The sequence below is a fragment of the Scomber japonicus genome, chromosome 17 (assembly GCF_027409825.1).
Source record: "Scomber japonicus isolate fScoJap1 chromosome 17, fScoJap1.pri, whole genome shotgun sequence".
In the NCBI taxonomy this organism is placed as follows: domain Eukaryota; kingdom Metazoa; phylum Chordata; class Actinopteri; order Scombriformes; family Scombridae; genus Scomber; species Scomber japonicus.
The window spans coordinates 30,929,799-30,945,202 of NC_070594.1; the positions used below are offsets into that span (position 1 = coordinate 30,929,799).

General features: G+C 41.2%; 1 pseudogene; it reads right to left on the minus strand.

The window, feature by feature from the left end:
• Positions 1–3,816: 3,816 nt before the first annotated feature.
• On the minus strand, positions 3,817–5,624 carry LOC128376905 (general transcription factor II-I repeat domain-containing protein 2-like; annotated as a pseudogene).
• Positions 5,625–15,404: the final 9,780 nt, after the last annotated feature.

The following is a 15,404-nucleotide window of genomic DNA, read 5'->3' on the forward strand; positions in this document are numbered from 1 at the left end:
GTTTTCATAACAGCAGTCATTGCCAGACGGTCGCACCACATGATATTTGATCACTTTAAATAAAAGAAAAATTACTAATAACTTGTGTTTTTGAAAACTTAAAGTGAATACATATGAAGGAAAGCCATTACATATATATGGTATTTTTTTTATCCATTTAAACCTTTTTCTAACTGTATAAAATGCAGTCGGACTGCAAATGTAGGCGTCACGTCATTGACCCAGTTAGTAATGTTATCTAATCTAAATCCTTTTGGATCAAAAAATGACAATATTACAGCATTTACATATACATTTTCATAGCAAATAAAATGCATTATGCATATTCAATATTTACAGTTGGTGAAATCAAATTAAACTTACAAAAACAGGGTCAAACGCCGCCGTCGTTTCTGGGTACATGATATCCTCCGGAGGCGCACAGAGCTCAGCGAGTACCACCGTCTCATTCAGGAGCTCCGTCTGAACAATGGCCGCTTCCAGCAGTACTTCAGGCTGAATGTTGCTCAGTTTGAGGACTTGCTAGCAGGGTTGGCGCCAGGATCTCCAGGCAGAACACCAATTACAGGCGCTCCATTTCAGCTGCAGAGCGCATGTCCATCTGTCTCCGGTGAGTAGCTGTGTATTGTTGTGTCAAAATCAATAAATATTCACTTTGTCGGGGAGATTTAGCTGCTGCTGCTTTGCTGAGAAATGTTGCTTCACAGCTGGTGTTTCAGTTTAACTGGTTACCGTGTTAATAGGTGACTTTCTCATAACTCTCATAAAAAAGCCATAGATTGTAGTTTAATCCTTTTAAAATACACAATAATATGTGTAATAACCATAGACTGTAAAAAGAATGGACGTAGCACCCGTGACGTCACCCATTGGTTTGGGGGAGTGTGTTTTGTGCCTATACTATGGGCATGTGGACTGCGCCATCTTGGATTTTAGTGGGCGTGTACTTTCCATATTTGGAGGAGAGGTGATAACTCTACGGGTCAGCCGGGGTCAGCCGGCCAAGATCCTGCCCACTGAACTCGAATTAACCGCGCCGAACTGAGCTAGCCTAAGGCTAATCAGCTATGCTAGGCTAACAAGCAGCTACTGGCAGCAGCTACACGGCAGTCCAGCCTACAGCACAGCGACCGACTCGACCGCAGGTAACGTTAAGTTCCTTATGAAAAATATAACGCTGCAGCTCTTGAAATAATGATTAATGTTTTATTGAGATTATACTACATAAGAAATAAAGTTAAATAAGTCCGCTGGGGACCAAAGCTCATCTTAACCCTCAGATCCTGTTAAAAATGACTAACGTCCTCCTGTTAGGGACATTTTTTGTACCTTGTTTTCAAACACACACCATGTATTATTACAATATTTTTTTTTTGTTGCTTAAGATTAGGTGTCTTCTAATGAATGATGTGAAATTTTATCAATATTTTTTATAATTTAACCCTTTCATGGCCTGTTTTAGTGAGGGACCGCTAATATCCGTCATAAAAAATGTTGAAAAACTGCAATAAAATAAAAAAAAATGTTTCCTCCAACTATTATGAGAACAGTCATATGTGTGCCTTTGAACAGGGCCAACATTGATTTGTTTGCTTATAGTTCACTGGAGCATTTTTTAAATTTTATATGTACCGTACAGTTTTTTGTGACATGTCGGCTAAAAGGCATGATCACGTGACTTTCTGTGTAAAAAACATGACATACAGTATATGGCTAGAGGAGAGTTAAAAGACCATCATACTTTTTACTGGACCTCAATCGACCAAGGGAAAGTGGTATAATCTGATATTTTAGATCAGAGTTTTGAAAAAAGCGCCAAGTCGCAGCCGTCTCCCTCACGTATTTTACCTGGGTGACGACGCACCATTCTCGGGGAGCACTCTGGGAGTGTCCGCTATCTGTTTCTCCAGAGCTGGAGCTTCTGGGACTGGTTCTCGTTTTACAGATTTTTTTTACGGCAAATTTTGATAAAATGTTAAATCTGGTGAAAATCAGAGACAAAATCAGATCCAGTATCATCAGCCCGATGAAATCCCTCAGCTCGATCCCCCTAGCGCGCCCCAGTTGCCGCTCCGGAGGCGTTGAGTCCCCTGGGGGCAGCGCGAGTTGCTTTAGCTACCCCGGGAGCCGCGATAAACAGAATTATAAGGTGCAGACCATGGTGCAGACAGGAGATCTTTTAGGAGCATGATGTACCTTGCAAAAGCCACCTCTCTGCAACCTATGAACATTATAGCATGATCACAGCCAAATGAAAAATCTGATGGTCCATAAAATGTGGCAACAGGATCTGAGGGTTAAACGTTACTACTCTGTGAAATTACTATGTAGAATAATGTAAAGAAAGTTTGTTAAGAATTTTATACACTTTTTAAAAGAAGTGAGATACAGGGTTCTCACATGACAGGGATAGATAGATAGATAGATAGATAGATAGATAAATCGACTCAATAGTATATTTAATTGTTAAATTGTGCTAAACTTAAACAGCCTCAGCAATAAAATGCATCATATGCATTGATTCATCAATGATATCAATCCACAAACATTCTGTAACAGTAAAACAGAAAGGGACTGTTTTACTGTACAAAGACTGTTTTTACTTTTATACTTAATTGCATTTTGCATATAAAACTTAATGTTAACACTTTCACAAAAGTGAGGTTTTGAATGCAGGTGTTTGTAGTGGAGTATTTTCACAGTGTGGTATTAGTAGGCTACTTTTACTGAAGTAAGGCATTTCAATACTTTGTACACCACTGGTTACAAGATGTTTGTCTTTCTTTATATTTAGAAAATGGAAAAGAAAGTCGCCCCGGCCCCGGCCGACCGCCACACCCAGGCCTCTGCCGGTCGCCCAGCCCAGGCCCCGGCCAGACTCCACGCCCAGCCCGCCCGCAGCAAGGACTACAGCCTCACATGGGGCAGGCGTTCCACCAACCGAGCCAAACACTGCCCCTATTTATCAGTATATATAATAAATTATATATACTGATTGTTTTGTTTGTTCATTGTCTGTTCATTTAAAGAGTACCTCATGTTCAAATAAATTATTTTCTTAATTGCACTCCTTTTGTCTTCTACACTTATTGAAAATGTTAAAATATGTAGATAATTATCTACTTGGATGAGAAATCTCTCCACATGATTAACTGATTTTAATAAGGTTTAAGATGCATGTTATACATCTAGTTTTAAGAAAGTCAGAAACATTTTTTTCTGAGTATCTGTGACAACAGGTGGCAGGCAGACGCTGAGTTCACGCTCAATACAGATTTTATTGAAAGCACAGGAGAGGATTGGGGCTGGAGAGCAGGGTCCAGTTCTGTCTCCTCATGCTGACGACCCACTTGTCCAGCCTGTCCGGATCACCTAGAGCAGGGATGTCAAACTCAATTGTACAAGGGGCCAAAATTCAAAACACACTTTAGGTCGCGGGCCGAACAGGATAAACATTTATTTAACACACTAAAACTAAATGTTTTTGGAACATAAATATGAATAAAAACAGACAGGAATATTATTCTGAAACAAACTTAAACCTTAAATTACTTCTATTTAATTTTTTGCTCTTCATAAAAATATCTTGTTAAATATAACATTCAAATTCCTTTGCTCCTATGTCAATGTATATAAAAAAAATAAACTTAAATATCCCAAAAGATTTTGCTCTCCTTAAAAATATCTCCTGTCGAAATTATACAAGTTAGAAATATGAACATGCTACAAAACCTGGAAATATACATAAAATGTGTGCTTTTCAGCAATAACAATTTAAATCATTCAGTTTTCTTTGCTCTTATGACTCTGATCTGATTATGTGCTCTGATCGCAGCCGGATACCTGGCATCTTTTTTTGGCAACAAGTTCGTTTAAGTTTGGTGTAAAGTCCTGTGTTGTGGAGATTCTCAGGATGGACAGCAGGTGCTCATCAGTGAGACGACTTCTGTGTGCTGTTTTGTTAATCTTCATCACTGAGAAGAGCTTCTCACACAGATATGTGCTCCCAAACATGCACAAGGTTCGAGCCGCATGAAGACGGAGCTGAGGCATTGATGTAGGGATGGAGTGAATGAACTGTGCGGGTCCTGCAGTGTCTTCAGTGTCCCATTACACTGCAGCTCAATCAGTTCCATCTGAATCTGCGCAGGTGCAGTTTCAACATCGACGGCAAATGGGTTGCGAAGCAACTCAAAACTCTTTTTTTGTGCTTCAAAGTCACTAAAACGCTGTGCGAACTCAGTGCGTAGTGCGCTCAGTTTGTCGGCAAAGTCCATTTTGGGGAACACATTTGTGCTGACTTGGTTCAACATTACTTGGCAACAGGGAAAGTGAGGCAAGTTGCACTGTTGCATTTGTGTCTCCCATAAAAGCAGCTTCACTTGAAATGCCTTCACTGCGTCATACATGTCAGTAATCATGCGGTCACGTCCCTGGAGCTGCAGATTTAAGGCGTTAAGATGAGCTGTTACGTCAGCCAGAAACGCCAACTCACACTTCCATTTTTCATCCCTCAAAACGGTGGAGTCTTTTCCTTTACTGTCCATGAACTGACAGATTTCGTTGCTGAGCTCAAAAACCCTGTTGAGAACTTTCCCCCGACTTAGCCAACGCACCTCTGTATGATAAGGAATGTCGGCAAACTCTGAATCTATCTCCCGCATAAAGGACCGAAACTGCCGGTGATTTAACCCTTTAGCTCGGATAAAGTTTACGGTTTGCGTTACAGTGCTCATCACATGGTCCATCTTCAGGACTTTGCCACATAGTGCTTCCTGGTGTATGATGCAGTGATATGCTGTTAACTCACCAGTACAGTTCTCCTCCTGCATCTTCACTCGCATCCTTCCCACTAGTCCACTTTTTGCACTGCACATAGCCGGCGCTCCATCAGTTGTAAGTCCAATAAGTTTGTCCCAGGGCAGTTTCATGTCGGTTACACTTTGACATACGTTTTCAAAAATGTCTTTTCCAGTCGTTGTCCCGTGCATCGATTTAATGTCCATTACTTCCTCCGTTACGCGCAAATTGGAGTCCACTCCACGGATGAAGATAGCCAGTTGTGCAGTATCAGTCATATCAGTACTTTCATCCACAGCAAGAGAGTAGGCAATAAAGTATTTGCTTCTTTCACTCAACTGTGCTCTTAGATCAGTGGCCATCTCACAAATTCGATCAGTAACCGTATTTCTACTCAGACTTATATTTGCCAGCATCTGCTTTTTGTCTGGACATAACACGTCGAACACCTTGATCATGCAGCTCTTCAAAAATTCTCCCTCCGTAAATGGGCGCGCTGATTTGGCTATCTCCTCTGCCACGATAAAACTTGCTTTCACAGCAGCTTCACTTTGTGATTTTGCACGGGTAAAAAACGTCTGCTGGAATGCCAGATTCTTCTTTAACTCTTCTGTTTTCTGTTTCTTCTGCTCTGAATCCAGGTCTTTCAGGTTATCCTTGTGTTTTGTCTCAAAGTGCCGTCTTATATTGAATTCTTTAATTACAGCCACATTAGCTCCACAAATGAGACACACGGGTTTACCGGCAATGTCACTAAACATATACTCAGCTTCCCATCGGTTATTAAAGGCTCTGTTTTCAGAATCAACTTTTCTCTTCAGCATCGTGAGGGGTATCTTCGGCTAACGGCTACCTTCGTGATGTCTTGTAATAGCTAGACTTAATTGACGCGAGAAGTACGCGGCAAGGCAGCTGAAGCGTTCCATTATGGGATCTGTAGTTCTGTGCAGTATTGTGTTATCAGCGCTTCATATCGATGGGCCATGAATAACGATAATGTAAAATGATCTTGCGGGCCAGATATGATTACAAGGCGGGCCGGATGTGGCCCGCGGGCCGTGAGTTTGACACATATGACCTAGAGGGAAACTGTAAAATTACACATATAGGTGCTCAGCAACTTATAGATCAGAGGTCACAAACCTTTATGATACTAAGAGCTATTTGAGGATATGGAGTAATAAAAAGGGCTTTGCTTAATAAAAAGTTCCTAAATAACAAAGTTACACAGTTCACCTTTAATAATAATACCAACAATGAATATAATAAGAAATATATGTTGTATTTATTTATGGGTGGCCTGATCTTGATTTTGAACATGATTAACGATTTCTGAAATCAGTATCACCAATACAATACAGATCACACATTCTCTGAATTAGAAGCTTGCTTTTTGCAGTGTGGCATTAATAAGCCTATTCATTTATTCATTTAAGTTACTCTTGACACTCTATATAAGTATTATTGAATTAAAGATAATAATAATAATTAAAGCTGCAAGCAGCGATGATCGGGCCCAAGCTCCCCCGCCCCGCCACTACTGAGCGAGACTTGCTGTGACGCATACAGAGTCAATATAAAGTTGGTTGGATTAGGAGGAATTCATTAAAGTATGTGGTGTGAAAATTCTATCAAACCGCGCCAAAATTGCAAATTCACTTCAAAATGGCCGACTTCCTGTTGGAGTGAGGATATGGGTCCAAGAGACTTTTTTGTGCCTCTTTATGTGATACATATATATACCAAGTTTTGTTCATCTACGTCAATCTGGAGGGAGGGGCTCAATTTTCTTAATCTTCTACGGGGTGCAGTACCCCCATTTGGCCAGCTGTTCCTGTTTAATGGCGAAACATCAAAATTCCTCACATCGCCACAAAGCAACCAAATCCCTAATCAGAAAGTTTTTGATAACTTTTCATCTCCAATGTCTCAAGATGTTTCTGAGTGAATTTGAAGTCAATCGGATTAAATCCGTAGGACAAGTTCGTTAAAGTACGTGGCGTGGAAAACGCCAAAATCGCACATATTTTTCAAAATGGCCGACTTCCTGTTGGAGTGACGTCATGGGTCCAAGAGACTTTTTGGTGCGTCTTTACAAGATACATATGTGTACCAAATTTCGTTTGTCTATGTCAATCTGACTTGAGGGGCTCAATTTTTTTTCAATTTTCAATAGGACGCTATTGTATCCAGTAGGTGGCGCTATGGAGCTGACACAGTATTGATGCATATACGTGTTCAGGGCGGGACCCTCTACATGCGTGATTAATTTGGTGTAGATCGAACGATGTCTGTAGGAGTTATAAGGACTTCCTGTTTAATGGCGAAGGATCGAAGGGCGAAGGAAATTGTCGGCGCCGCCACGGCCAAACCGGATCCCTAATCAGAAAGTTTTTGATAACTTTTCATCTCCAATGTCTCAAGATGTTTCTGAGTGAATTTGAAGTCGGTCGGATTACATCCCTAGGACAAGTTCGTTAAAGTGTGATGCGTGAAAAACGCCAAAATCGCGCCAAAAACGCAGATTCAATACAAACTGGCCGACTTCCTGTAGGAGTGTGGGTATGGGTCCAAGAGACTTTCTTGTGCGTCTTTACACGATACATATGTGTACCGAATTTCGTTTGTCTAGGACAATCTCAGAGGTGGGGCTCGCTTTTTTTAATTTTCTAGGGGGCGCTATTGAGCCATTTTTTCTCGCCCATTTTCGTGATCCTTAAAATATCAAATGTTTCGCCGGGTCGGACATGATTGCAAATTTTGGTGACTTTTCGAGCACGTTTAGGCTGTCAAAAAGGCGTTTGTTTTGTATAATAATAATCTTGACGATTACAATAGGGCCTTCGCACTGTATAGTGCTTGGGCCCTAATAATATTATTATTAAATGAAAGATAATACAGAACATTGTGTGGGTGGCTCTTATTACTGTATATAGTATATATATAGTTAGGGCCCAAGCACTATACAGTGCGAAGGCCCTATTGTATCTGTAGAGATTATTATTATTATTCGTCTGTCAAAACGAACGCCTTTTTGACAGCCTAAACGTGCCCGAAAAGTCACCAAAATTTGCAATCGTGTCCGACCTGGCGAAACATTTGATATTTTAAGGATCACGAAAATGGGCAAGAAAAAATGGCTCAATAGCGCCCCCTAGAAAATTAAAAAAATCGAGCCCCTCGACTGAGTTTGTCGTAGACAAATGAAATTCGCTACACATATGTATCGTGTAAAGACGCACAAAAAAGTCTCTTGAACCCATACCCTCACTCCTACAGGAAGTCGGCCATTTTGTATCGAATCTGCGTTTTTGGCGCGATTTTGGCGTTTTCCACTCCTCCTACTTTAACGAACTTGTCCTAGGGATTTAATCCGACCGACTTCAAATTCACTCAGAAACATCTTGAGGCATTGGAGATGAAAAGTTATCAAAAACTTTCTGATTAGGGATCCGGTTTGGCCGTGGCGGTGCCGACAATTTCCTTCGCCATTCGATCCTTCGCCATTAAACAGGAAGTCCTTATAACTCCTACAGACATCGTCCGATCTACACCAAATTAATCACGCATGTAGAGGGTCCCGCCCTGAACACGTATATGCATCAATACTGTATCAGCTCCATAGCGCCACCTACTGGATACGATAGCGCCCCCTTCAAAATTGAAAAAAAATTGAGCCCCTCAAGTCAGATTGACATAGACAAACGAAATTCGGTACACATATGTATCTTGTAAAGACGCACCAAAAACTCTCTTGGACCCATGATTTCACTCCAACAGGAAGTCGGCCATTTTGAAAAATATGTGCAATTTTGGTGTTTTCCACGCCTTGTACTTTAATGAACTCCTCCTAGGGATTTAATCCGACCGACTTCAAATTCACTCAGAAACATCTTGAGACATTGGAGATGAAAAGTTATCAAAAACTTTCTGATTAGGGATTTGGTTGCTTCGTGGCGATGTGAGGAATTTTGATGTTTCGCCATTAAACAGGAACAGCTGGCCAAATGGGGGTACTGCACCCCGTAGAAGATAAAGGAAATTGAGCCCCTCCCTCCAGATTGTCGTAGATGAACAAAACTTGGTATATATATGTATCACTTAAAGAGGCACAAAAAAGTCTCTTAGACCCATACCCTCACTCCAACAGGAAGTCGGCCATTTTGAAGTGAATTTGCAATTTCGGCGCAGTTTGATAGAATTTTCACACCACATACTTTAATGAATTCCTCCTAATCCAACCAACTTTATATTGACTCTGTATGCGTCACAGCAAGTCTCGCTCAGTAGTGGCGGGGCGGGGGAGCTTGGGCCCGATCATCGCTGCTTGCAGCTTTAATTGATATTAATTTTGTATTTCATCCGTAGGTGCAGAGAGTGTCTCCCTGAAGAGTGGTTCTGTGAGGACTGTGATGTACTGCATCACAAAAAACAGCCACTCCACAACAGAGAATGTCTGATACGTGGGTTTTTTTAACCGATTCCTCCAAGCACACATGTCATTAGAGGGGAGGGTGAATATTACACTCAGGAGCAAGGTATATTCTCAACAAAGCTTTTATTTTGCTGTTCACATGTGTCTACAGCTTTTAACAGATAATATGAATGAATGGTCTTCCTTCTTTTTGCCAGCTTGCATCTTGCCAACTGTGAGAGTGTCAAACTGCGTCTGTGACGGCACAACCTTCACTGTATTACCAGGCAAACCAGTGATTTTAATTACCATCAATCAAGAATGAAAATCAAATCAAATCAAGACAATATCTCCCCCCAATATCTTGATATAATAACATATCAAGATATTGGGGGTGTTACAAAATGTGTACTAAGCATGTTTTTTTTCTTTCTTGTTCTAAGGGCGTTATGACTTGCATCAGCCACTGTATGCATGTCAAACGTGCCAGCAGCAGTGGACCCCTGACATGAAAGACTTCCTTCGGAGTGGATATTGGCCAGCCTCTGTAAATACTTCCACGTTGTACACGTTGGACCTCTTGAGCTCCTTTCAGGAACTCAAAGTCATCTCTCCGGGATTCTCCAGACAGGCCTTCGCAAAGCTGCTGGAGCATCGCACCAAGTGTGGAGGACGAGTTAGTATTATTGTTCTTGGCCATAATACAACATTTCTGTACATAAACAGACAACATCACAAAGATGGTTTTATTCTATGTATCTTCCAGTTTGGACATATCAACGGTGACACTCTGCAGCATAGCTTCTTAGAATTTTCGTATGCTTCGTTTGAGGAAGACCAACTCTGCTGTGGTGCTGATTTCACCTGCCCAGCCTACACACCAGAAATGTTGGCTGTTTCAGCAGATGGAAACAGAAAATTATATCGCTTTCGCCGAAATGGAAGGTGCTTTTTGTTCCAGTGTTATTATTGATTGATTGATTTAGTTATATATTTAATAAATTGATTTCCTATTTGTCTTCCACAGTTCTGGTGAACATGCCTTTTTTGAGGGAATCTTTGTGGCTGAAGACAGTGCAGTGTCTGGATTTGTGGACATAATCCAGAAAGCTGTGAAAAGTTTGAATTGTAATTTGACAAAATACTTCTGTTACTAAAATAACTATATGTATCCAACCTAGATTTCCTCCCCAACTGCAACTTCTGCCTAACAACTACAAAATCAAATTGAGAGAATACATGGCATATACAGTGTTTTATGATACCATTGATTTTATTTTATTAATTTTTTGTTTATGTGTGTCATAGACACAGGGGAGAGGCACGTGTGGGGACTCCCAGTGGACAGCAGCAAGGGAGTGTTTTCCATATTTTTGCATACTTTTTTTCAAAGACTGCATGCCATAAACTCATACTTTGCCTTCAATAGCCCGGGTGGACATGCTTACATTGCATGCAATGGGGCGGAACCACAAAAAAAGGGATTCCTTACATCAGGTACTTTTTCCACAAGATATGTGAAGATAGGTCTAATGGTTTTATTTTGTCCTTTGTTGTTGTCATTTGAGCTGTTGTTAATCATACAAACTTTATCCTGATTACTGTGTAACACTGTTTATCAGACTTGTCAGAGGCTCCTGGATGAAAATGCAAAGCTGGCAGAGCTAAAAACACAGCTACATTGCTCCGATGAAATGGTGTCACAGCATGGACAGATAATAGAAATCTTCAGGTTTGATATTAAAGATCAGCCAACGATAGTTTCTCTGTAGGAAGTACACATACCAAATTGTACAATCAATTAAAATTAATTCAAACATTGAAACTTTTATGTGTTGTTTTATTGTGAATTTTACTATTATTTCTACAGAGACAGGAGATACATCTGACAACCTGCAAGGCACCACACACACAGGGCTTCAGCGGTCCATTGAGGGGCTCTACCTCAGTGTGAGGCAGCGGAAGCAAAACCTCTACCGCCAGAATGGTATTACTACTGTATATAATACAATAGGTTAAATCTCCATAAACAAATACATGGAATTAGTACACAATGTAGAAGCCAATTACAGCTCAATGATCATTACATTCTCTTCTGTTTGATTGTAACTGATTATTATCTTGATTGTCATTATTACATACTTCAGTCACTGCAGCTTCACTTTCACTTTTTGAGTGCAATGCATGTTTTTCTTGTCAAACAGTTCTGTCAAGAGCCTTTACCCGTCTACTTCATGTCATTCTAGACTGCAACAAGCTTCGCCACCAGCTTCGGAGTAAGCTGGCAGAAGACAAAAAGCTCCTTCTTCAGGAGATAAAAAATTACAATGAACTTCAGCCTGCAGCAAACATTGATGCAGCTGTGGTGGAGCACTCCCTTAGTGGAGAGAGCACTGTGTCCCTAATATGGCCTTGGGAGGTTCATGACAGCTGTCAGTTTTCAGAAGTTTTTTTTTTTTTTTAAGTTCAGCTGTATACAGTATACTGAAAAAAGTGTGCAAAACATATTGAGTGGTTTAATATTCATGTAGTTTCTATGTGTTATAAGTTTTCTTATTTTGTATAAAATTGCTAAAAAAGTACAATTGTTGTTGCTAAATTTGTGTTATGTTTATATGCAACATTGTCTAATGTATTCATAAAACTGGCATTGATTTTTTAGCAAACATTGGAACCAAGAAACGGTTTCATGACCAAGTCATGGCAACAAAGCGACTGCAGGAGGAAAAAAGCATTCTGGTGATGGAGATGGCACAACACTGCACATGGTTGCAGAACATGGCATTTGGTCTCAAAAACAAGGTGGCTGAGGAGGGTAAGTTGAGGCAAAACATAGCTATCCATGACCAACTCACTTTCAATCGCAAATCTTCAATAGAGTAGAACAATCATTGTTTGCAAGAGGCACTTGCAAAGTGGCCCGGCGAGCCTGCAGATGTTTCTATAGAAGTTCCTACAGTACAGGGAGGAGCCTGTTAATGTAATTTATTATGTCATTCAGATGAGAGAGAAACTGCAGCGGATGAATGAACTGGCCCAGCAGTACCAGAAGACCTGGTATGACCAGTCAGCCAGACAGAGAAGCTTTGACCAGATGTAAAAGAAGTAGAAGAAGGACAGTAAACCAAACCATGGCTACCCCCCCCCCCCCCCCAACACTCTATCGATAAAGGATGACCACAAGTTGATGTTTTTAGTTTGCACGCCATGCATGCTGGACACAGATTTCTCTAGCTTAGCCAGATCTATTACTGTGTTCACCCAGGGTTGATAAGATAGATCATGAGGTGCTTTCCATCTCTTTGCTATAAGCTTTTCGGCAGCAGTAAGGCCTACCAGGAAGCAGCGTTGGTGCATCAAAGAAAGATCCAAACCCGTGAAATCGTTCAGCAATAGGATAGTTGGGTAGCAGGGGATGGTACGCTCAAGCACTGTGGACATTTTATTGGACACCATATTCCAAAAGTCTCTCACACCAGAGCAATCCCAGACCATGTGCACAAAGGTTCCTGTGGTTCCTAAAGAGCATAGCTGACAGTTGGGAGATGGATTTAATTTCATCAAAAATAATTTGTGCGGAGTGCAGTAGAGTCTGTGTGAAAAGTTATAATGAATCATCTGATGGTTGGGATTACGAGATGATAGGTCAATCTTTGACCAGACTATGGACCAATTGATTGTGGAAGGTGCCATCAGACATGAAAACAGGTCATGGGTGAAAAAGGTGAGAAGGATACGACCCCTCTAGGGAGGTTAAGGCTTGAAAGCATCAATCTGATGCATTTTGAGAGGAAATTCAAGAAGAACTACAACCCAACCCCGGATAAGCGGCAGAAGACGGAGGGACGGAGGACAGTACAGTTTGATGAAAGTGCAAAGATTAAAAGAAACATGTTGAATGTAAATTTCTGCTTGAAAACCACATCTTTATCCCATTTATATGGAAATGGTTAAATATTTGATCTACATGGACCCACCCTGAGTGTGTGATTCAACATTATTTAATGAAATATTATTCATATTATATTCATATTAAATATCCTCTGCCACATTGTCTTTGACATATAAATTTAAATGAGCAACCTCACAGTTTACAGTCAGAGGCTATGAAACATCAGAGATATGATGTTTAGAGTCTGATCGGCTGTCAGTCGACAAACGCACAAGCTAACTACAACTGGAGGCCGGAGGCTTGTTAGCTAACATTAACTTTACGTTATCTCTCTTGCTTTAATTCTTCAAGTGATATATGTCCTGTAGCCAAGGCTGGATTAAGAATTCAGAGGCCCTTGGGCCAGACTCTTAGAGGCCCTCACACGGGCACACACACACACACACACACACACCTAGTGCACAAGTGTGGAAATAGTAGTTGTTGGAAACTCCTGTACTTGCACAGGATTCACACTGACTGATCAATTCAACACAAGACTCTTTTTTGATTTTTGATTCTCCCCAAATGAGAAAATGAGCGCTCCCCCCTCACAGTTTGTCACCGGCAACGTGAGGAACATCCTCAAAGCCACATAAATATTAGGGAAGACTAACTGCAGGCCAAACTTCAATATGGTTTTCAGCATGTTTGAGGGTGACTTGTCTGTTTCAGCCAACATGAAGGATCGGAACTGCAGACACTTAAAACACGCTGTTCCATCTGTGGGACGGGTCGGAGGTTGGGAGGTAGCCACAAGTTCTTCTGAATGTTTTAAACACCAACCCTTAAACATTTATATTCATGCCGTACATTGTTAGAAAGCTTAGATTGTCTTGATTCATTCAAGACCACTCACAAATTATATGGTTGCTCACAGCCGTAATAGTATTAGCGATTAGCTCGGCTAGCCATTCAGCTAAAGTAAGAACAGCTGTAATGCTACATACCTTCAAAGTCTTCCCTTTATCCACAACGATCATCTAATGACTCAGGACTTTCTGGACAGCTCGCCACCTATACATTCTTGTGAAATATGAAATCTGTTTCCTTCTAACCGGAATACTTTCCTCAATATGTCCATGTAACGCACAACGTAATACACGCGGAACAAACCATATACGGTCCCTTTGACGTCATTTCCTGACCTAAGCGTGCATCTGTGGGACACGTGACTCTCCAAAGCCAACGAGGACATGTATCCGACGACAACGTGGGTGACAATCTATATACAGTCTATGGTGACAACAGGTGCGTGTATTAACGAGGTCTACTCACAAGAAAAAAACCCACTAAGTGCTCTAAGGGACACTAAGGGGGCTCGAGGCCCCCGGGGTTCGGGATCCGGGCTTGCCTGTAGCTAACGTTAAGGCTATGTTAACAGAGCTAATGAAGAAAATAATGAAATTATTGAAACCGTCACTCACGAAATTCAGTCAGGCCAAGAACGTCTCCTCACGCGGCAGCTCTCCAAATAGGCTGGCAGAGAAGCTTCCGCTGCTCTGGACTGCACAGTAAAAGTCACAACCCAATTTGGTGCTCCCGCGCTCGTGGGTGTTTTTTTTTCTTCTTTTTTTTTTTCTCTTCCCAATTTAAGGCTCCCGTATACCTCCAAATCACAATCACTTGCCACTTGACCCCCCACCTCCCCCACCCCCCGAAATATTTTCTCATCGGATCTGTACGATTCACGTAGGTCATCTATTTTGGTTTCAAAATGGTGAATTTCGCCGAAAGGTGAGTGATTTTCATTGCAGAGTTTTTTCTGCGCGTTTAGAAATGAACGTGTAAAGCGCAGACATCAAGCCTTGGGTAGAAAGATTTCCACATATTTTATGGATTGGATGAGGTTCCAAGTTTTCCCCCCAGCGGACTCCGTATGCCCGTAAGGCACTGCGGAGTTGTAGGTAGAAGAAAAAAGGAGTGCCAGGTAGGTTGAAATGAAATTTCAGGTCTTGAAAAGATCTGAGAGTATTATCTGATGTGATGTCAGAAAGGGTATTAATACCCTTATCACTCCATTGAGGGAAGAAAATCGGGTGACCACCAATGGATGGTGAGGATGGAATTTCAAGTGAATGCTGGAGTGTGATTCCACTGTTCTCCATGTGGTTACCAGATGCGATATTAAGGAGCCAAATTTGGATTTGTAGATTTTGATAGGGATGTTAGAGTAAATTAAGTCCTGCAGCCTACGTGGTTTAACTAGATTTTCCTCTAAAGAACGCCAGGCTACCTGGGGGCCGGGCCGCCGGATTT